The sequence below is a fragment of the Vigna unguiculata genome, chromosome 3 (assembly GCF_037176805.1).
Source record: "Vigna unguiculata cultivar grain cowpea cultivar isolate G323 ecotype 2 chromosome 3, ASM3717680v1, whole genome shotgun sequence".
In the NCBI taxonomy this organism is placed as follows: Eukaryota; Viridiplantae; Streptophyta; class Magnoliopsida; order Fabales; family Fabaceae; genus Vigna; species Vigna unguiculata.
In genome coordinates this window covers 61451650-61471847 of record NC_140794.1, presented here as the reverse complement: position 1 = coordinate 61471847, position 20198 = coordinate 61451650, and the positions used below count along the sequence as shown (strand labels likewise).

At 27.8% G+C, this 20198-nt stretch overlaps 2 long non-coding RNA genes across 5 annotated transcripts; one reads left to right on the top strand and one right to left on the bottom strand.

Moving 5' to 3' along the window:
- The first annotated feature begins 9303 nt into the window (after positions 1–9303).
- On the top strand, positions 9304–10251 carry LOC114177917 (uncharacterized). The gene is made up of 2 exons (XR_003603243.2): positions 9304–9610; positions 9768–10251. It is a non-coding gene; the product is annotated as an uncharacterized LOC114177917 (long non-coding RNA).
- Positions 10252–13286: 3035 nt separating this feature from the next.
- On the bottom strand, positions 13287–17377 carry LOC114177916 (uncharacterized). 4 transcript variants are annotated; one of them, XR_014993840.1, is made up of 3 exons: positions 15861–17368; positions 14970–15433; positions 13287–13532 (listed from the first exon to the last, which is right to left on the bottom strand). It is a non-coding gene; the product is annotated as an uncharacterized LOC114177916 (long non-coding RNA). The 4 variants fall into 4 exon arrangements; XR_014993839.1 differs by having other exon boundaries at positions 13287–13535; positions 15861–17367; XR_003603237.2 differs by lacking the exon at positions 13287–13532 and having other exon boundaries at positions 15080–15433; positions 15861–15981; positions 16967–17377.
- Positions 17378–20198: the final 2821 nt, after the last annotated feature.

The following is a 20198-nucleotide window of genomic DNA, read 5'->3' as shown; positions in this document are numbered from 1 at the left end:
CTTTAAATTATTAAAATATTCACAATTAATTAAGTAACCCTATATATATATATATATATATATATATATATATATATTCTTTCTATTTTTTTATTTCTTCTAAATATTTGGTTTGTCATGAAACTCATTCGCATCTCCAATATATTTTTTATCTTATCATAACCTTTATGTAATTATGTTAAAATGATGTATGTCAATTAAAAAAAAATTATGTCTAACATTTGAATATTTCTATTATTTTTTAATATTTTTATTTATTGTATATTTTCCTTTCACATGAGAATGTTTAATACTCTAAATTTAAGTGTTTAATAGGATAAACATTTCATTTACTAGGCAATATAGAAAAAAAAGTCTTTACTTATTATTATTAATTTTTGTTTTCATTTGAAGAACTCTTTTATTTCGCTAAAACAATTTTTGTTATTTCTCAACCATTGAGTATATATGTTGATATTTGAAAAATTTTCTTAGATCTCTAAGATATTTTTCGTCTTATCATCCCTTAATTGTACATTTGTTTTTCTTTGTGCAATTCCTTCCAATAGTCTCCAAATTGTTTATAAGACACACACTTGTTATTTTTTTTAATATTTCTATTTTTGTTTATTTTCATCATGTAGAATATTATTTCGATAAATTTTATCTAATTATTTTTTATTTTCTAACTCATTACAATCATAATTTAATTTTTTCACTATAGTTGTATAAATAATTTTTATTTACTACAATATACAAATTTAATGTAATTGCCATGAATATTCTTTTACCACCATCCAACATATATTGTGATTCAAAAGATACAATATCTATATTAAAATTTTATTATTATGTTTATTATTTATTTTTTGCGTCATTTTAATCAAGTGATGTATTATAACTTTTATTAGTGTATAAAAAATAGATTCATTATAATTTAAAAAATTGAAGTAAACAAACATTTAAAATATATTTTAATTTAAATATTTTTTTCCTTTTATATTTTTTTAAAAATATTTTTTTCCTTTTATATTTTTAAAATTTATCAACTATGTTTCATTAATGTTTTCAAATTTAATAAATGTTTTGATTCTCATCAAATTTTATTTGGTATTATAATCTAAAATGTAAACAATTATAATTTATTTCAAAGTGTTTGATATCGAAGAAACAACCATACTCCTAATATTAAATATTTAATAATATTATGTTTCATTTACCGTAATATTTTATAAAAATTAACTAAAATTAATATTAAAGTAGTAAGAAAACGGGGTATGGGTATAGGTACGAGATTACACCCGCTACCCGATGGGGATGAGGATAGGACAAAAGTTTGATACCCGTTGGGTTTGGGTATGGGGATGGGGATGAATATTTTTTACGGGGATGGGTATGGGATAGTGAAACCCGTCCCCGCCCGCCCCGTTGCCATTCCTAATAGTACACGGATACGATACATATACATGTATCGCAGATATCGAATTTATTTTAAGAATATTATGATATGACACGTGATATATGAATATTAAAAGGTGTATAATAATTTTTAAAAATAAGATAAATATATGATTGTTACTTTGTGAATTCAAATTAAAATCTTTGTAACTAATGTTAGTGAACAATCTAGAAACCAATTCATAATAGAAATTATTATCGTTATCAATTTAGGGACCAATTATAATTTTTTCAACTATTTTAGTTGTCGATAATGTTTAGTTTATAAAATTGTCACTATAATAACTAATTATTTTTTGTCATTAAAATTAGTCATTATTCAAAATAAAAATTGTAGTCTATTGAGATTTCATAAATTAGATATTTTATTGATAAGTATCGATAAAATATTTTAAAGTATCGGTGCACCATAAGTTGTTATTTTGTTTTATTTGCACGATATAAAATAAGAATTAAATAGACAATATATGATAGGAAAAAAGAGTTTCGAAAAGAAAAAAACTGATTTAAAATAATCTACAATAAACAATTTAAGATTTTGTAAAGTTATATTAAAATATTTATCAACATACTTTTGTTAAAGTATTTAATGTGTAGCTAACATACTCAATCTGTTTTTTTTTTTTTCAATTCATCGATTTGGGTAATTTTATTATTATTGATGAGTTTGGAAACTCTAGACTAGATTATCACTAACTGATAAGTAATTTTCTTTATCAATTTGTGTTTTTTTTATTAACCTTATAAAATGTTAGCTGAACCGATACAATAATTTTATTTATTTTTAAATAACTTTAAAAGATGTCATTTTTTAGGTGGGTTAAACCGCCGTTTTTTTGTGTGTTTAAAAGTCCATCTTTAAATAGGTTAAACCATCATTTTTTTGAATCCGTTGTTTTTGTACACGCAAAAGTTGGATAACTTCAATGTATATGGAATGGGTTAAAATTTGATGCACATTAGAAACATTAGAGTCGATCTTCTCATTTTTTGTGTATTTAAGTGGAACTATGATCACATGATTTCTTGTAGTGACCTGAGAATAATGTTAGGCACACTCCTAAATTATAACAAAGGATAGTTATGAATAGTTATGAAAGTAAATTGAAGATGCTAAACAAAGGGCTAATTAGTCCTTAATGGGTTCAAGAAGAATGGTAGATGGAAGATGAAGAGTCTACATAGGGTGTGGATGACTCTTTTAAGATTAAAAAAAAAAAGTTTAGCAAATAAGGAAGAACTATAGCAATCCTTTGAAAGCACAAATGAACATTTTCAAAAGGACTTAAGTTGAGTCATTATTGAAGTAATCAGATTTTAAGTTATGAATTAATTAATTTTGGTTCGTACAAGGAAGGAGAAATGACTTGGAATTCCATTATGATACACATGGACTAATGAAGTTTTAAAGACAAGGTGTCCATTGCTTAAGCAAAATAACTATATATTTTACTTACTTTAAATGTGATACAAAAATGTTAAAAAATAGTTAGAATGATATGAGAAAAAAATCAATGCTTCAGAAAATAAACAAAATAATTATTATGATAAGTGAAGAAGAGTGTCGGACATTAAAGCTATAAATCATATTTTGTTGAAGGTTTTATCGATTACAAAAATTGGTAGAACCTTAAAGTTTAGGTCATTATCACACAAATCTGTGGAATCTTTTGAACTCCCGAAGAAGATTAGACCTATCACCAATCCTATTCAAACTCAAAATAACTATGTCTATGATGTATTTCCTATAAAGATTATCGATCAAAGAATCAAATAGTTATGTTGTAAAATCATATGAACCCAATAAACCATATATATTGGCAGACTTTAGAAGGTCAGCAAAAGCCATGACCCTCCTAAGTTATTTTAATTTTTTTTGAAATATTTTTAAAATTGATTTTTATTTTTTTATAAAATATAATATTAATAAAAAACAAAGAATAATAAAATTTATTGAGATACTTTTGTTGTATTCTCATCTTAAGTCTCTCACATATTGTATTCATTTATTATTCTTGCATCTCTTCTTTTTGTTCTTTGTTTTAAAAAAGAAATAGAAAGTTATATATAAATTCAATCTCTCGCTCTTAGTTCTTATCCGTTGTCTTCTAAGATAAAAAAATTAACTCTCAACCTTCTCCTGATAGAAAAATATTAGTTTGATATTTAGATTTTTTTTCATCTTATGAGTTTTTTTTATATTTATTTTTTTATGAATATAAAAAAATTATGTATTATATGTTTTTTCATAACTATTTCTTATTTGTTACTTGATTATCATATTCTTTTTAGTAATTATGTCTCTTAATTTTTTATTAGATTTTGATAAATTATTTTTCGGTCTTAATTTTTGTTTAAAAAGATATATTGATGAAAAATAAAATAGTAGATTCAGTTTTTGTAAAGTGATAAAAGGAAATATATCCTTTAGGATAACAAAAATACAAAATTACTTTTTCATTTGTTTTCATATTAATTCTTTTAAATTATAGGTGAAATATTTCATATTAATTTTTTAGAACTTATTATAAGAGATGATATTAGAAAAACTAATTTAAACTCAGTTTCATATCAAATACAATTTTAAAACTATAATTTTTATAAGGAAAAACATTCAAGAATTTGAATACTAAATTATATATATATATATATATATATTATTAATAATAATAATTAAATATATAAAATTTTAGTACTTATCCGAAATTTTAGTCCAATTTAGTCTCTTATCTTTAATAAATGGTTGAATTTAATTCTTTTAACCAAATTTAACCAAATCTTGTTAAGTTCATTTGACGTTTTAAACGCGTTTTTAAGTAAACAATAAAGCGAAAGTGAGTTAAACCACGTAAACAACTCAAATACTATCATGAAATACGTTTAAAACGTTAAATAAACTTAAAAAAGTTTGGTTAAAATGACCAAATACAAGTATTTTCAAAGTTGATGGACTAAATCAGTCTACAATTTCGAGAAGGAATTATTTCCAATTTCCACCGAGAGTTAAAGAATAAAAAACATATTTAACTATATATATATATATATATATAAATTTAATATCGTTAACTATATCTATATTACCTATAATGCACACAATTCTTTTTCCACTTTTATCCTTTAAATAACAATTTTTTTTTAAATTACAATAATTACTTTATCAATTTTATTCTTTTAAGTAATTTTTTTTAAATTTAATTATATTTTTATTTGACAATTTTTTAAATTTATTTTAGTAAAATTATATAAATCATCATAACAAAAGGTGAACATGCTTACGTATGTATTTTTACTAATATTAATTGTCCGATAATGTGTCACTTGGAAAATTTGTTAACTGTATGAGTAAGCAAATTTGCAAAAAAAAAAATATATTTCTTTGTTTCAAATGATATTTTGAACGTAAAATTATATTATTTAAATGTGAATAAAATATATTTACGTTAATAGGGAAAAATAAAAAAGTATTGGCATAAAAAAATAAAAATGAATGGTTAACTAGCATGCAAATGAAGCATTAGTAGAGACGGTCAGAAAATAATGACGGCAAGTTGTAAGAGTAAGTTTGTAGTTTGGTGTAACAATTAGCAAGAAATGGGTCTGCTATGCACACGCCTATACAATACAAGTCCAAACTTTTCTCATCTTTCTTCTCACTCTCTCACTCATTTTCAGCCAAGGGTTAAATGAGCTTCACATATTTTAGCTCAAGAGAGAAGAAAACCCAAGGTAATTTTCTTCTCAGTATTTCCCCTCATTATTTTCTTATGTAGTTTTCTAGCCTTTGTTCAATTAGTTTAATTTAAGTTTACGTTGACAAAATATTATCTTCATTTTTTTTAGTTCAAGTATTGTGTAACCAATGATCACAATCTACCGTATCTCAAAGTGAATATTTTTTATCTATAATATATATATATATATATATATATATATATTTTTTTTTTTTTATATTAATATTTTATTATTTTAATTTCATCTTTAATTATTATTTTATAAATATTTTATTTTTCTAATTTTACATTTAACAACTATTTTAAAAATTAATTATATATATTTTATTGATGTTAACTCAAATTTTTATTTTTATGAAAATTAAAATATTTTTGTCCCGCCTTTCTTTTTGCTAACAAATCATAAAATAGATTCATTATTTAAGTTTAAAACTCATTCGAACAAAATTTTATACAAAAGAATTAGAAATGAAACAAAAATATTTTTTCAATTACTTAGATAATATAAAGTTAACAAATTCTCAAACTGACTTTTCATAATGAAAATGTGAAGGCGTAAGAGTTGTAAGTCAATTTTTTTGGAAATTTAAAATAATAAAAAAAACAACACAAACATCCAATATAATCAATAATTTCAATTTATAATCTCCAATCAAATATTGTGTAGGTCGATCATTTTTATGCTTATGGTCAATCTTGACTATTAATTTTTTTTGGAGTTTATATACTTTGAATTTTAATATTTTATCATAATTACTAACACAACAAAAATAAGTATATAATTACAACTATAAAATAAATTATATATATTTAATGGATTGTTATTTATTTTTTCAAATTATTGTATTGATCAATAATTAAATAAAATCTACAATTTTTATCCGTTTTTTTAATGTGAATAATGTGTGCAACAAAATTTATATCTCATTTTATTTTACAATCTTGTTTTAATAAATTATTGCATGAAAAAAGATCGTTTCATGTAAATGTACTTCCTATTATTGTTAAAGGTTGACATTTTCAAGGCTAGTTGATAAATTCTTTAAATTTAGATGATTAAGAGTATCTCAAAAGTAAAATAATAAAAAGTTAAAATTTTAAAAACATTTTCTCTTAACAAATGTTATCAACATTCTTCATCATATATTTATTCATACTAATTAGAGATGACAACTACGGATAATGCTTACCCACTATCTAACTTGTGAAAAAAAACAAATCCACACGTTTAAAAAATATTCACATATTTTTTTAAAACTTGCGGGTACCCGTACATGCTCGCATACTCATGGATATTTAAATATATATATATATATATATATATATATATTATAATTTTATAAAATATAATTATAAAAAATATAATATAATATAAATTAAATTTTAATTTTAATTAAATTTAACTTAATAAAATATAAATGAAATTTTAATTTTAATGTTTTGCGGATAATGGATACCCGTTGGTACCAGTAGTATGATACCCACACTCGACATGTTTATAAATAAATATTAAAATACCCGCTACTCGCGGATAATAAATACTCGCAGTACTCAGTGACGAGCAAATCTTGATACAAAATTTTGAAGGGACCAAAATAATATACTTAAATTTTATATATTTAATTATTGTCACTAATGTAACAAAAGTATATATAATTTAGTATTAAAATCTCCATAAATTTTCACAATTTCATCTCTTTCCACGGATATTCCCATAATGTTTTCTCATAATAAATTCCGATTAATTAATATGAATCTTTTTCCACTTATAATTCAAAAGAATTAATATGATGCTTTCCACTTATAGTTCTTATAAAATATTAAGAAAGGGTTCCTCTCATCCAATAATTGAATCCTTAGTATCTTGAAAACAGGTGAAGAAATAAATTTGTATTGTTTTCATCTTCACTGATATATTTCCTTTTATCACTTAAAAAAATGAATATATTATTTTATTTTTCATCAATATACCTATTTTTAAAAAAATTAAGACTAATTAATATGAAACTTCCCACTTATAATTTAAAAGAAGGGTTAAGTATGTTTTTAGTCCTTGAACTTTGAGCCAAAATTGGAATTCGTCCCTGGTCGAAACTTTGATAAATTTTGGTCCTAAAATTTAAAAATGAATGAATATAGTCCTTTTAACCAAATTTTCTTAACTTTTTTTTAGGTTTCGAACACATTTCTCAGTAAATATTAAGCCGAGAATGTGTCAAACGGCATAAACAACTCTAATATTAACATGAAACACAATTCACATGTTGAAAAAAGTCAACGTAATTGGGTTAAAAATAATTATATTCATTCATTTTTAAAGTTTAGGGACCAAAATTTATCAAAGTTTCGACCCGGGACGAATTCCAATTTTTGACCAAAGTTCAGGGACTAAACCCTTAAAAGAATTAATATGAAATTTGCCATTTATAATTCTTTGAATATTAAGTAAGGGTCCTCTAGTTCAACCATATTGATTCCTTAGTATCCTGCTGGAAAAGAGAAAGATGAAAAAGTAAATTTATATTATTTTCATTTTCACATTTATCTTTCTTTCTATCACTTAAAAAAATGAATATATTATTTTATTCTCCATCAATATACCTATTTTTTTTAAACAAAATTTAAGACTAAAAAATAATTTATCAAAATCTAATAAAAAATTAAGTGACGTAATTATTACAAAAAATCTATGATAATCAAGTCGCATCTAAAAAATAGTTACGAAAAAACATATAATACATCATTTTTTTTTTCTATATTGATAAAAAAATAAATATATAAAAAACTCATAAAAAAAAACTAAATATCAAACTATTTTTTTTCTTCGTTTAAATTCGATTCCTTAATCCATTATGTATTTTTATCTGTACTTTTCTGCTATATTATTTGAACATGAAGGTACCGTGTGATTTTTTTGAGATATTAGCAAACAAAGAAAATTAAAATAAAATTTCCTTAATGTCCATCAAACTAACGCTAAACTGCTTTAAGTAAAAAGTTAATTTGTAAATTAGTGATAACTTAACATTAGTTAAGCCGACACTAATTAGAGTTTATCTTTAAAAGCTAGAACTAACGAATTAACATCCATAGTTATAGCCATAACTTTTATTTGTTAACCTCCGTTTTTAGCCAACACTGGATGAGTCTAAATATTTTCTTTTATTTTAAAATATTGTTAGTATTAGTAAATCCCCTCTTGAATAATACAGCTAACATATTATATGTGCAAAGTTTTTAGTGATATGGGATGTTACGATCCTTATGAATGGAATGTATTTTGATTTTTGGTTTCTATAAAAAATTAAAAGCTAATATATTGAAAAATCCTACAAATTATTAAAAGAATTGTTTTTGTCAAATGTTAAGTAGTGGAATGACACAAGCTTTCCTAATTAAAAAAAAAAAAATAGAAATGAAAATCGTATGAAACATGACCAATACGTTTGTTGTTTATTAGCGTTGGGTTGGGTGAAAGAAGCACTTGGTAGTAAAAAAAGAAAACTTTCATACACTCATTATAGTTGCATGGCTCACAAATCTTGAATTTAGTATAATAATTTAGTGAGAGGAAAATGTGTGATTATTTGTCTGGTGGGCATTTGATGTTGGAAAATGGTTTGGATTATTGATTGATTATTAAGATGACAGCTTTGGGAAGTGTGGTTTGATTTTATACGTTGTTTTGTCCGTTAATCACGAATTAGTTTGCTTAATAAACTATTAATTTGGGCGGCTTATATTATTGAACAGTGAAGGGAGCGCGTGGAGTTGGGATAAACTGGACAGATCTAGAGGTGGGCCCAGGGTGTGCCCCCCATAAATGCAACAACCACCGTTAGATCCGGAAAGGTGCATCATAGCCGCATAAATATTAAATGCCATTTTACGCCAGTAAAAGGAAAACTTTACACAGCTTTCTTGATTATAATTGTTATATTTTAGGGGTCTAATCTCCAATGGGATCAAATTAGTCAGCTTTTTAATTAGGGTTCAGTAATGTGTAGTCTCTTGGGCCAGATATTCTTCTAGGGATTGGTGGAAAAACAAAATTAAATTAAAATAAAAAAACCTCATAAAAACTCCTAAATTCTCCTATAAATACCACACCATCTCCTCCCCTACACCTACATCTTTTCTCTCTCTTAGCTTACCCTCTCCTATTCTCTTCTCTCTCTCTTTCCCTTCATTAGGGTTCTGATTATGTTATGAACCTACCTTCCATGCTGCTTCAATTTTTCTTTTCTTTTTTTTTTCTTTTGAAAAAACCTTTATACACTGTCTTGTGGGGCATCTTCACTCTTCAATATCATGGTCCTCTTTGTATTCTTCCACAGCTTTCTTGAACTGCATCCATAGAGTTCCTTTGCATGCATGCCATGGCACTCTTGCTCCCACACCTTGTTTTGCGGTTCAATAAAGCTGTGGGAAGATACAGATAGGTCCAACAACGAATTCACTACCTTATTATCTCAAACTCCAGATTCTTCTCTAAGGCTTTCTGCCAAATTATATTATTATATACATAGGGATAAGATTATATTGATGTATTAGTTTCTCCTTTTTCTTCTGATTTGACTTGATTTAAATCTTTTTCAGATTTAAAGCATTGACTTTTCAGATCATAATAACTCTGTTATGTCACCAGAATTCTGAGATGCAGTCATATGAGAGAATAAACTCGTAAGATTTGTGACGACGATTCCTCAACAACTCGGCTTCTTCCCCCGGAATTAAACCGATCAGGTATTGATTCGATCGATCCAAAATCAAGGTTCCATAGATGCGGAATCACTATGCACACTTTGTCTCCAGATCTTACTCTAATTAATTTGTTCCAAGTCCGTTATATTTGTTTTCCTTAAATTCATGCCCCTATTTAATTTCCTCTTAATTAAATTTGTGGAGCAATCCAAGGCTCAAACTTGAGGAATTTGTGCATCAACATTATTGATTTGTGATGATGCATCGCGTAGGCATAGCCGTTTGATTTGAAAATATTTTTCCTTTTAGTTTTGGTGTTGTAGCTAGCTCTAGTGCTGTCTCCGGTGAATATAATAATTATAATAATTTGAGCTTGTAAGCTGCTTGTGCTTTTGTCTTGACCTCACTCGCTCGCTCACTCAGTCACTCAGTCACTCAGTCACTCAGTCACTCACTCACGCACCTTATTAGCCTTTTTCTTTTTGTTTTGAAATGGTGTATTGTGTAGCCTCCAATGCAGGCAGAAGTTAGAAGTTACAGTGTTGAGATTTGTCCATAGAACATGTCTCACTCAATTCATTAAACCTTTGATCTGTGCTTGTACTGTTTTAGTCGGCAAAGTCACAGATGGTGGAGTAATTTAATACACATATTCCAGGCTGCAGATTCAGCATAAGCAGGAGTTATAGTATGCATTAATTAATCAGGATTATTGTTACTTATATTATATTAGGAAGCTAGGAACAATTATACGGTTGTTATCTTGACTAACAAAAATAAAAGAGAATATATATATAGATATATCTAGATTCATCCTAGCTTGGTAGATCAAGATATTCTTTTTAAAAAAAATATCTGCAAGTCACAACAAACAATTTTTGTTTTGGGTGCACGGGACTAACTAGAAGGAACATTTTCAGTTACAGATTGTTAGACAATGGACCACAGAGAGGTGACCATACTGCCTTTATCTCTCGTATGGAACTTCCAACAACTTATGAATGCTTTAAAGCCATTGGTTGGTGACCCTAGGAAGAGGTTAGATGAAAGCTTTTATGGAAAATATTAACCATAGAATTCTCAAAAATTAACCTCCACCACTGTATTATGGTGATTCTTGCTATAGAACCAACAAGGCTACCTAAAACCAACGCAGGAGGAGAAGCTTGTGAAGGAAACTAGGGTTTTCCTTTTCCCAATTAAGTCAGGGACAACCATGCTGCGGGAAATGGGAATTTTAGACCACCTGCGAGTACTGTTTCTTTCTTTATCTTGCTTCCCTGTGCCCAGAATCAGTTCGAATGAGAACCCCTTTTGTTTCTCCCGAAAGATTTTGAAATTAGAAACGGTAAAAGCAATTTCAAGTTATAGATAAAGCAATCGATCTTGCATGGCCTAGAAAAAGAAGTGGCCGATCCCGATATTAATATCAATTTTCCACAAGGGGTTATTCCTTTTCCTTCATTTTGTGTCTCTCACTGTTAAATCCGACAAAATGGTGAGCTTCAGCGCCATCAACTTTACTAGGACTTTTAGTTGGTGCATTCACGAGCACTATGACTCCCTCCAATAAACAACTCCGTTTTTTTTTTCCTTTTCCAAAAGACATTGTAAAAGTCGTGTGAGCATGCCACTTTATTTGCAAAATCTATATCCTAATCCTACTGTAACCCACTAATCTAACATACATATTCTAACTTGTTCCTCATTCTATGGCTTTGTTTGTTTGTTTTTGTTTTTCTTTAAGCATATGATAAATAACTTTAAACTGATTGAACATGATGTCCTGCTTTTGCTCGTTTGGATCTATACTGTTCTTAAAATATGCCTTTTCACTCATGGTTATCCTTCCTATTATTTCCTTTAATTTAATCCCTTGTGATGGATCTGATGTGTGGTAGTCAAATGATGTGGATTGCGGGATTTCTTTGTCTGATTTAATTAATGTTTCACTAGCTAGTTTTCACTTCAGAGAAATATTAAACCGAAAAAGTTAGATTTCATTGTGTTCCGCGATGTGCAAGAGTGGAAGATTGGTGAATAGAGTTAAACGATGGAGAGGCAATAAACTAATAGACAATTCTCTTGATCTTGCTGTCTTAGCAGTGCCCCTTTTGTCTTGTGGCTAACAACTATCTCATTTTTAAATTATTCAAAATATTATTATAACCCTTGATGACCTTTTTAGCTTATCACGTTGCCTTCATCCAGCTATATAGAATAACAACAACAAGTCTTTATTTCGATCATAACCTTTTCTGGGATATTTGAAAAAACAGATATGCAACAAGAATGAATGTGTACATACATGTGTTCACAGTATTTATTAAGCGTATATATATATATATATATATATATATATATATATATATATATATATATATATATTTATGTATGCATTCGCTGTTAATTATTAATTTCTGGTTTTTTGGTAAGATTTTTCCATTATGTGTTGGGAAAGTAATAGGAAGAAAGAATGTAAGAAATTAATTGGCATGGCATGATAGAGGGTGAGAGGCATAATACCGAAGTTGAAAGTTATATATAGTTGATGATGATTGTTGTGGCGATGTGTACGATTTATAATTTCCCATCACGGGTCAACATAGTTTCCTTTTATTGTTATTTTGGCACTTTCACATCAGAAAGGGGGAAAGTGTTATTATTTTGATTGGGCGTCCTCTATTTTGATCACCAAGTTACAGTTACTTACGTCAATACCATACCCTACCATGGATGTATTGTTATTGTTGCCACTTCATCACTCACTCTCATTCATGTCACTGTAAAATAACACTCATTTTTTCAATCTTCTTTCACGGGGCGTGTAATGTGAATACACACACACCCAATTCTAACGGATCCTGCCGACATTATTATGCTTAATATCACAATCCTACATACACACTTGATTGCAACCCCTTTTATCCTCTAATGAATATGAGGCTCACAATGGATCAGCACAAAAATACTCTTTCATTTTGTACTCCATTTACTTAAGAACTCTTATTAGTGCAATGGATATTCATGCTTAATTGCAACAACTACTACCTACTTTTGCACTTGAAATTCAACCATGTAAACATCTTACCTTCCTCTTCCATTATAAGCACCTTGACGTTGATTGGAGTACAAAATACGTACAATTTCTTTTTTCGTTGATAAAGTTATCGTATAGGTGCAAAATTTTGTGTGGAAAGTGGTGGTGAGAGTGAGAGAGAAAAAGAGGCGATTGATGTGATAGAGAATTGTGAAAAAGTAAAATTAAGTTATTGAAATGTTGTGTGAGTTTGTTTTATGAATGAGTGATTTTATGTATAACCTACCGTTTTCCATTAAATTATATTCCAAAACATGTACGGATCCGAAGGATGTGTTGCCTTTTGGCATGCTAAATCCGTTTGCTCATGAATATTCCAATTTTTCGAATTATTATTTTATTGATTATAAAGTATGATGGAACCGTTCGAATGTTGCAGTTTGCTACCAGACATTTTCTTTTGATTCCATTCTCTAGGTAAGATGAAAAGCATTTGAGGAGAAAAGAGAAGGATTTTTTACAACACACTTTTTATTCATTTTTTTTTCTCTCTCACACGACTTATTTATTTCCCACTCCTCTTCTATCTTCCTCTTCCATCTCATTTAACTGCTGAAGAACTTCTACAAAACATGGAAAACAATAGAATTTCTTAAAAAAACTGGTGATTATTTATATGGTATAATAAATTAAAACTAGTATATTAGTCTATTAACATGTACATAATTAAAATTTTTATAGATATTTAAAGTCATAATAAGTATATGTAATATTGTATTAAAATTAAAACATAAGCTAAATGAATTTTTAAGGTACAATTATTATTAATACGTAACGTATTTTAACGTAATATTTGTCATTAATATTTTTGCTAACATTTAATTTTAAAAAAATATGAATAGGTAAATTGTAACATATAATACGTTTAAAAAATTTAATATATGAATAGAGTAAAAGGAGAGTGATTTGAGAAAGAAACTTTTGGACTAGTTGGCAAGTTAATTAAATTGAAATTGAAATAGAAATAAAATTAATGATAGTCAATTTAAATAAATAAAAATAAATAATGCTCAGCTTACAAGCCTAGGTAGGATAAAGAAAATGGATGAATGATATTGACAATAACTTGAAAAAAAAAAACATTGATGTGTAGGAAGAATTCCTAAAAGAAATTTCATTAAAAAAATAAAAATTTAAAATTATGGCATAGGAGTTGGTAAATAATTGTCACTTCTTATATGTAGTCAATTTCTTCGTTATTTTAGTAAGAGTGATATATTTCTTTCTCTTTCTTAACTATACGTGATTAACTTCTGAATTGAATGCGACAATTAGGTTAAATCTCTCAAAATTTCTAACACTAAGTGTGAAATTCATATAAACATACCTTTCATTATCTATGTGTGCTTAGAATGAAAGTGAAAAAGAGAGAAAAATAACAATTGAGCAAAAACATAAAAAAAGGAATGAAAAATAGAGTGGATATATAATATGAATTTTGAATGATTAGTAAAATGGGAAAAAGTGAACAGATTTCTCTTTCTTTATTTGAATAAGTGGAAGAGAAAATAAAAATACATAAAAAATAAATCGTCTGAAAATAAATTCAAACACTAATTTAAAAAATTCTTTTCAATCCAAAATAAAATTCTACTTTATTATTTTCTCCATAAATGATTGATTATCTTTTCTGATATTCTATACTATAAAATGTGGTGAATTTTTAAAAACCTGAAATCTAACATACTCTTTGTTTTTTGTTTGAGTGTGAGTGGAATAAGATAACCTACATATATGCAAAAGCTTTAAGTGAGTGAATACCATGAATAAGCATGTGAACTTCTTTATTGTTAAAAAAAAAAAAAAAGAGGAGAGAATCTGTGCTCTTTTTAAAAATGTTTGTGTCTAGTAGAATGTCTTTCTAATTTCTCATAAACGACAAATCATTGGGTAAACAGATATTTTTGTTGAAAAGCAAAAGGGAAAACCATTATTTTGGGGTTTTAATTACAATAATATTTGGTTAGGTGCATGAATCGGAACATTCCCATATATACCTTTGTTGAGGTGGGGAAACCTTGCCATCAAAGCTAGAGGCCCATTGCCATGGCCGATGATTTAAATTTTCTGAATTGAAATTTAGGTTAACATATTAAGAACCTGTAGCAGCACTGCAACAACGAGTAACAAGTTACACTGCATGGCAACTGACACGTTCCTGTTTAGCTTCATACATAAGAAAAATAAACAAAGTGAAATACCACAATTATTTTTCTTGCTTCTAAAATAAATATATAAATATATATTGCACAGTAGTCTCTAAAACACGAATAATTCCGTACTAGGAAATTTAACTGAGGATTCAGTTCATGTCATTGAAGGCTTCACTGTGCATCCATGATCAGTTGTAGCTCTGTGTCTCTGCTAACTCACACACGATGTCGTGTCACGATTCACAAATCTGTTTCATGGAATACTCAATGGGTTTCGTGTTCCCGTGTTCAAAATTTTCACTATTTCCCTGAACGCAGTGAAAAAAATAAAAGGAAATAAAGAGAGAAATGGAGATGTGTATGCATTGTTGCTGAATTATATAAATAAAATATATATATATATATATATATATATATATATATATATATATATATATATATATATATATATTTGGTAGTAGCAGGAGACACACTGGGTAGGTGTTGTTGATGATGAATATAGTTATGATATCCATTTTATAGGAAGATGCAGAGAAATGCCATGCGTCCGTGTTTGTCTGAATTAATCTGATTTTTGGTGGTCCTACTTCTGTGCACAAGTTGTGGCATTCTCTTAAGCTAAAGGTTCCAAGTGTATGAAAACATGTGCCTTATATTTGGTAAAGGTTGTCCGTTTTATCTTACACAATAGCAATACTATAATTAATCCTTCTCACTAGGCTAACAATTACGCACCTAGATTCTGCCATGCCCAGAAGCTTATTTGGGTGAAAATTGAATTGATTTTCAGATTCGCATGCCAAATTGGGTGTCTTTAGCTGTTTACAACAATGCAGTCTGCAACATAGACAGTGATCTAGACAGAGTTTGTGAGCATGTCATGTGAGCTTTGTAAAACTGTAAGTGCGATAAATTTCATTTAATTATTAGATTAATAAATTACCCAAGATTTCAGCACCAACTTGGGTTTCTAGAGAGAAAGAGACAGGTAGCCAGAGGAGGAGGAGGGTGAAAGAGAAAACGATAGAGAGAGAGAGAATTGAAAATCAATAGGCCAAATGATGTCAGGAGAGAGGAGTGGTTAAAAAAATGATGTCACGTAGTGACAAAGGTTAACCTTTTTCACAGAAATGTAGGAGAAGATGTGGATCACTAAACTAAAAGGGCAACAGGAAGAACTATCATCATTAATGATAAAAAGGAAAGGTGGGGAATCTTCTCTGCAACCATTACCTTTTCTTTTTCACCATTTCATTGAATCAATCAGATTTTTAGAGGTAAATTAGTTAATGCCAAACTTCACCTAATTCCACAGACAACTAGGAAACATTAGTTTTTTATCTACAAAATCAAATAAAATAAAATTAATTTAATTTTCTACTGCCCCTCACCTTGCATGGCTCAAACGTGTAGTTAGTAGTAGCATCAGATTTAACACACATATATATTTATATTCTCTTTGCTTTTCAACCCTATCATCTGAGGGTAATTAAAGAAACCCCACCCCACATTGTCATTGTTCACAGGAGCGGTAAATTGGGATAATAATAATAAATAAAAAATGAACATTTTCCCATTGTTTCCGTAAAGGAAATTGAACAGAGAGAAAATGAAAGAATTTGAGCGGATCAGGATACAGAATTACGCAGCAAGAGTATTATAAAAGCAGTTAAAGCGAATCTGAGAGATAAGAAAGCTATAAAATGTGTAGATTAGGAGATGATTAAGGAGATGATTAAGCACATAACAGTGAAAAGTGTATATAAACATCAACATCACACAGAGAGAGAGGCCGGGTAGAAGATAATTAAGAAGAAAGAGAGTTGTTGCGAGAGAGTTACCGTGGATGAATTGAAGAAGCTTGTGTGGCCTCCGTGAATCTTGAAAGATGCCAGAGAATTAGGAAAGGAAAAAAGAAGCCTGAATTGCCATATTCTCCCACAGCTTTCTTGAGCTTCTAGGGCTTAAAATGGCGAAGGTGCAGAAGAAGTTCAAGAAAGCTGTGGAAAAGCATGACCAGGACTTGAGAATTGAGGTCAGATCTGTTTGAAAGAAGAAGAAGAAGAAGAAAGAAAGAAAGAATGAGGAAAAAAAAAGTGTGGGGGTAGTGGAGATATAGTGAAGAAGGAAAGTAAAGAGGGGTGAGAAGTGAGAAATAAGCATGCCCATACAAAGTTATCGTGGACCACTCTACCATTTATAATATGAATGTACCAGCTTTATAGAGAGAGGAGAGGAGAGAGTTGGAGGGTTCACTTGACTTACAAAGGTGCAATTTACCCTCAAAATGGCTTACTTTCCCGGTGAGTGCGCAGTGGGTCACATACAAACACGTCAGATGGGTAAACAACAATAATCTTTCCAAAAAAGACAAATCAAGAAAAGAAATGTAATTCACACCCAAATCAGATTTTAAGCAACAAAAGAACACAAACAAAAAAAAATTAAATTAAATATTAAATTTTTCATTTCCCATTCCCATTCCCCCCCTCACATGCCACCATGTGACCAGGATCTCTTTTTTATTTTCTCTAGATTTAAAGTATGGGTTGTTTATGGTCCCCAATCTTTGTATCTATGCCTATTACTTTTTTTTTTTTCCTTCCCTCTCTAAATCATCATTTTCCTCTAATCAATTAATCTAATAATTAGTGTTGTTAATATTTTGTTATAGAGGGAAAAAGTGTTTCTATTTTTACACTTGTATGAGTATAAATCCTGGAGCTATTCCAGCTATGCGCTACACATCTACAACTAGCTACTTACACAAATCAAGGTGTACTACACTACAAAGTGGTTGAGTTTTTAATGCCAAATGTTGGCTCAAATTTAAAAATGCGCCCACTTTTATCTGCACTTTTCCTACTTGAGATCTATAAAAAAATTAATATGTCTAAACTCTCTCCACCATTAATTCACCTATTTAATAACCTTCCTATTTTTTTCATTTTTTTTATCTTTACCATCCCTCTTCTGCTCAATTCATAATCTTTTGTTTTTCTTCCTTTCATAGCACCAATCTCTCAACCAGTAAACAATGTAAGGACAAATATCAACAATAAGCTAGAAAAAAAATAATGATACACACCAAGTGAAAATATATAAGAAAAAAATTTACCAGGAAACATGAACGGACCAAGTGCAATGAGTACGTTTTTTGTATTTTTTTTTTGTTTTTCGATTGCTTTTTAAATTGTGGGATAAAGTTCAAAATAAATCAAGAAAATCAGCTATGCTAAATTATTTTATAACTTATTAGTTTTTGAGTAAATGATGTGTTGTGTAAGGAGTTGTTACATTATCGCCTAATTATAAACTACCATATACAATGAAATTTGTTGTTACTTATAATAATTATTTTAGAAAAAATACCCAATAATAGTTTTAAAATATTTAACCTTTACATTAAACTTAAAAACTCTCTCTCTCTATATATATATATATATATATATATATAAATCCACATAGAAGAAATTGTTAGAAATGACTATGTTGATTTAAGTTGAATTTAAGCATTATTTGCCCATTCTATATTACTATTTCTTTATATTTCTTGACACTTCTCAAATGATATTATTGTAATTTTGTCTCTTTAATGCATATCATATGTTTAAATCTTTCTTTCTAATAATTTCTCTTATTAAAATTATATTTGATTGTAACTATTTGAAGTCATAATTAACTAATATTAAAATTTGACTAAAACTTTAAAAAATGATTTTTCATTCCGAAAAATGGTAAGAAACAATTTGGAAGTTCTAGAAAAAACTTAAAATTGTTTAAACAATAAGCAAACAACAAGTATATTTTTAGGAAAGAACCAAACATATTGCAAAAAAAAAAATGTAAATTGTATGTATGAGTTCAGTCACTATATTTTACTATATAAAAATGAAGATAAAGATAAAACCAAGTCAAATAACCATTTTATGAAATTTTATATTATATTATTTTAACCTATATAGGAATAAAATGTAAATTTATGTTTTATTTCATAATTTTCTGAATCCATAATGACTTAATCTAATCACTATAACATTCTCGTACACATATGTTCAAAACCTTATCTGTATGAGTTTTGTAAAAATGATTAAAGTTTTCAACTTCTTAGGAAAAAACTTGAACTTAGGAGAATGTATAACGGTAAAAAAAATAATTATGAATAAATAAATGAAATAAGTTATAGGTAAATGATGTCTATACTATCTTTTTCTGATAAATGTTTCTTAATTTAAAATAATTTAGGGTTTAGTTTTGCAAATTATTTTTAAAACATATCTTAAAGAAACTAAAACCTAATGATAGCATATATGTTCTCTTCAAACACTTTGTTCAATTGTTCTACAAACTAACCATTTAAAAAGATGCACACTTTTGAATATATTTGAAAGACACCAATAAATTTCTAGAAACAGAAAAACATTTTGTTTCAAACAAGAAACAATGTCTGAACTTTTAAGGTTTTTCATTAATGTAAAGGAAAATAAGTAAAAATTTAATTTATTTTATCCTTTAAAAAAGATCTCTTCTTTGATTAGCAAACAAAAGGAGAAAAAAAATAGCTTGAAAATTTGTCATTCTTATTAACTGGCAACTACAATTATAGTTTCCAAACAGACAAATTTATGTTAAACTGAAAAAATATATATATTTCTATCTTCTTCTCTCCTAAGATAAAATTTTATACGAGAAATATTTGTGTGTTTTTATTCAACTTTTTGTACGGATGTCTTGAAGCTATCACTAAGAAAAATAGAGTTTTATCTCCATTGTGAAGCTGTACAAGATAATTCTGAAGCTAATACGACAAAAAGGAAATTGAATTGTTGTGAAAAATTTTATGTGAGGAATAAAGAAAAATACTCTAATACATGGTGGATAAATGTTATTACATGTTCTTGATGAAACTTCTTGATGCAGCTTCTTCGAAGATTTAGTGCACTTTCTATATAAGACTTAGATTATCTTTTATAGGATTTTTCTGCAATTACGGAGTTGAGTAGATATATTTCTGAGTTGCTGAGTTGACATGTAGGTTTGGAGGAAAATATAATTTAAAGACATGTTACTATT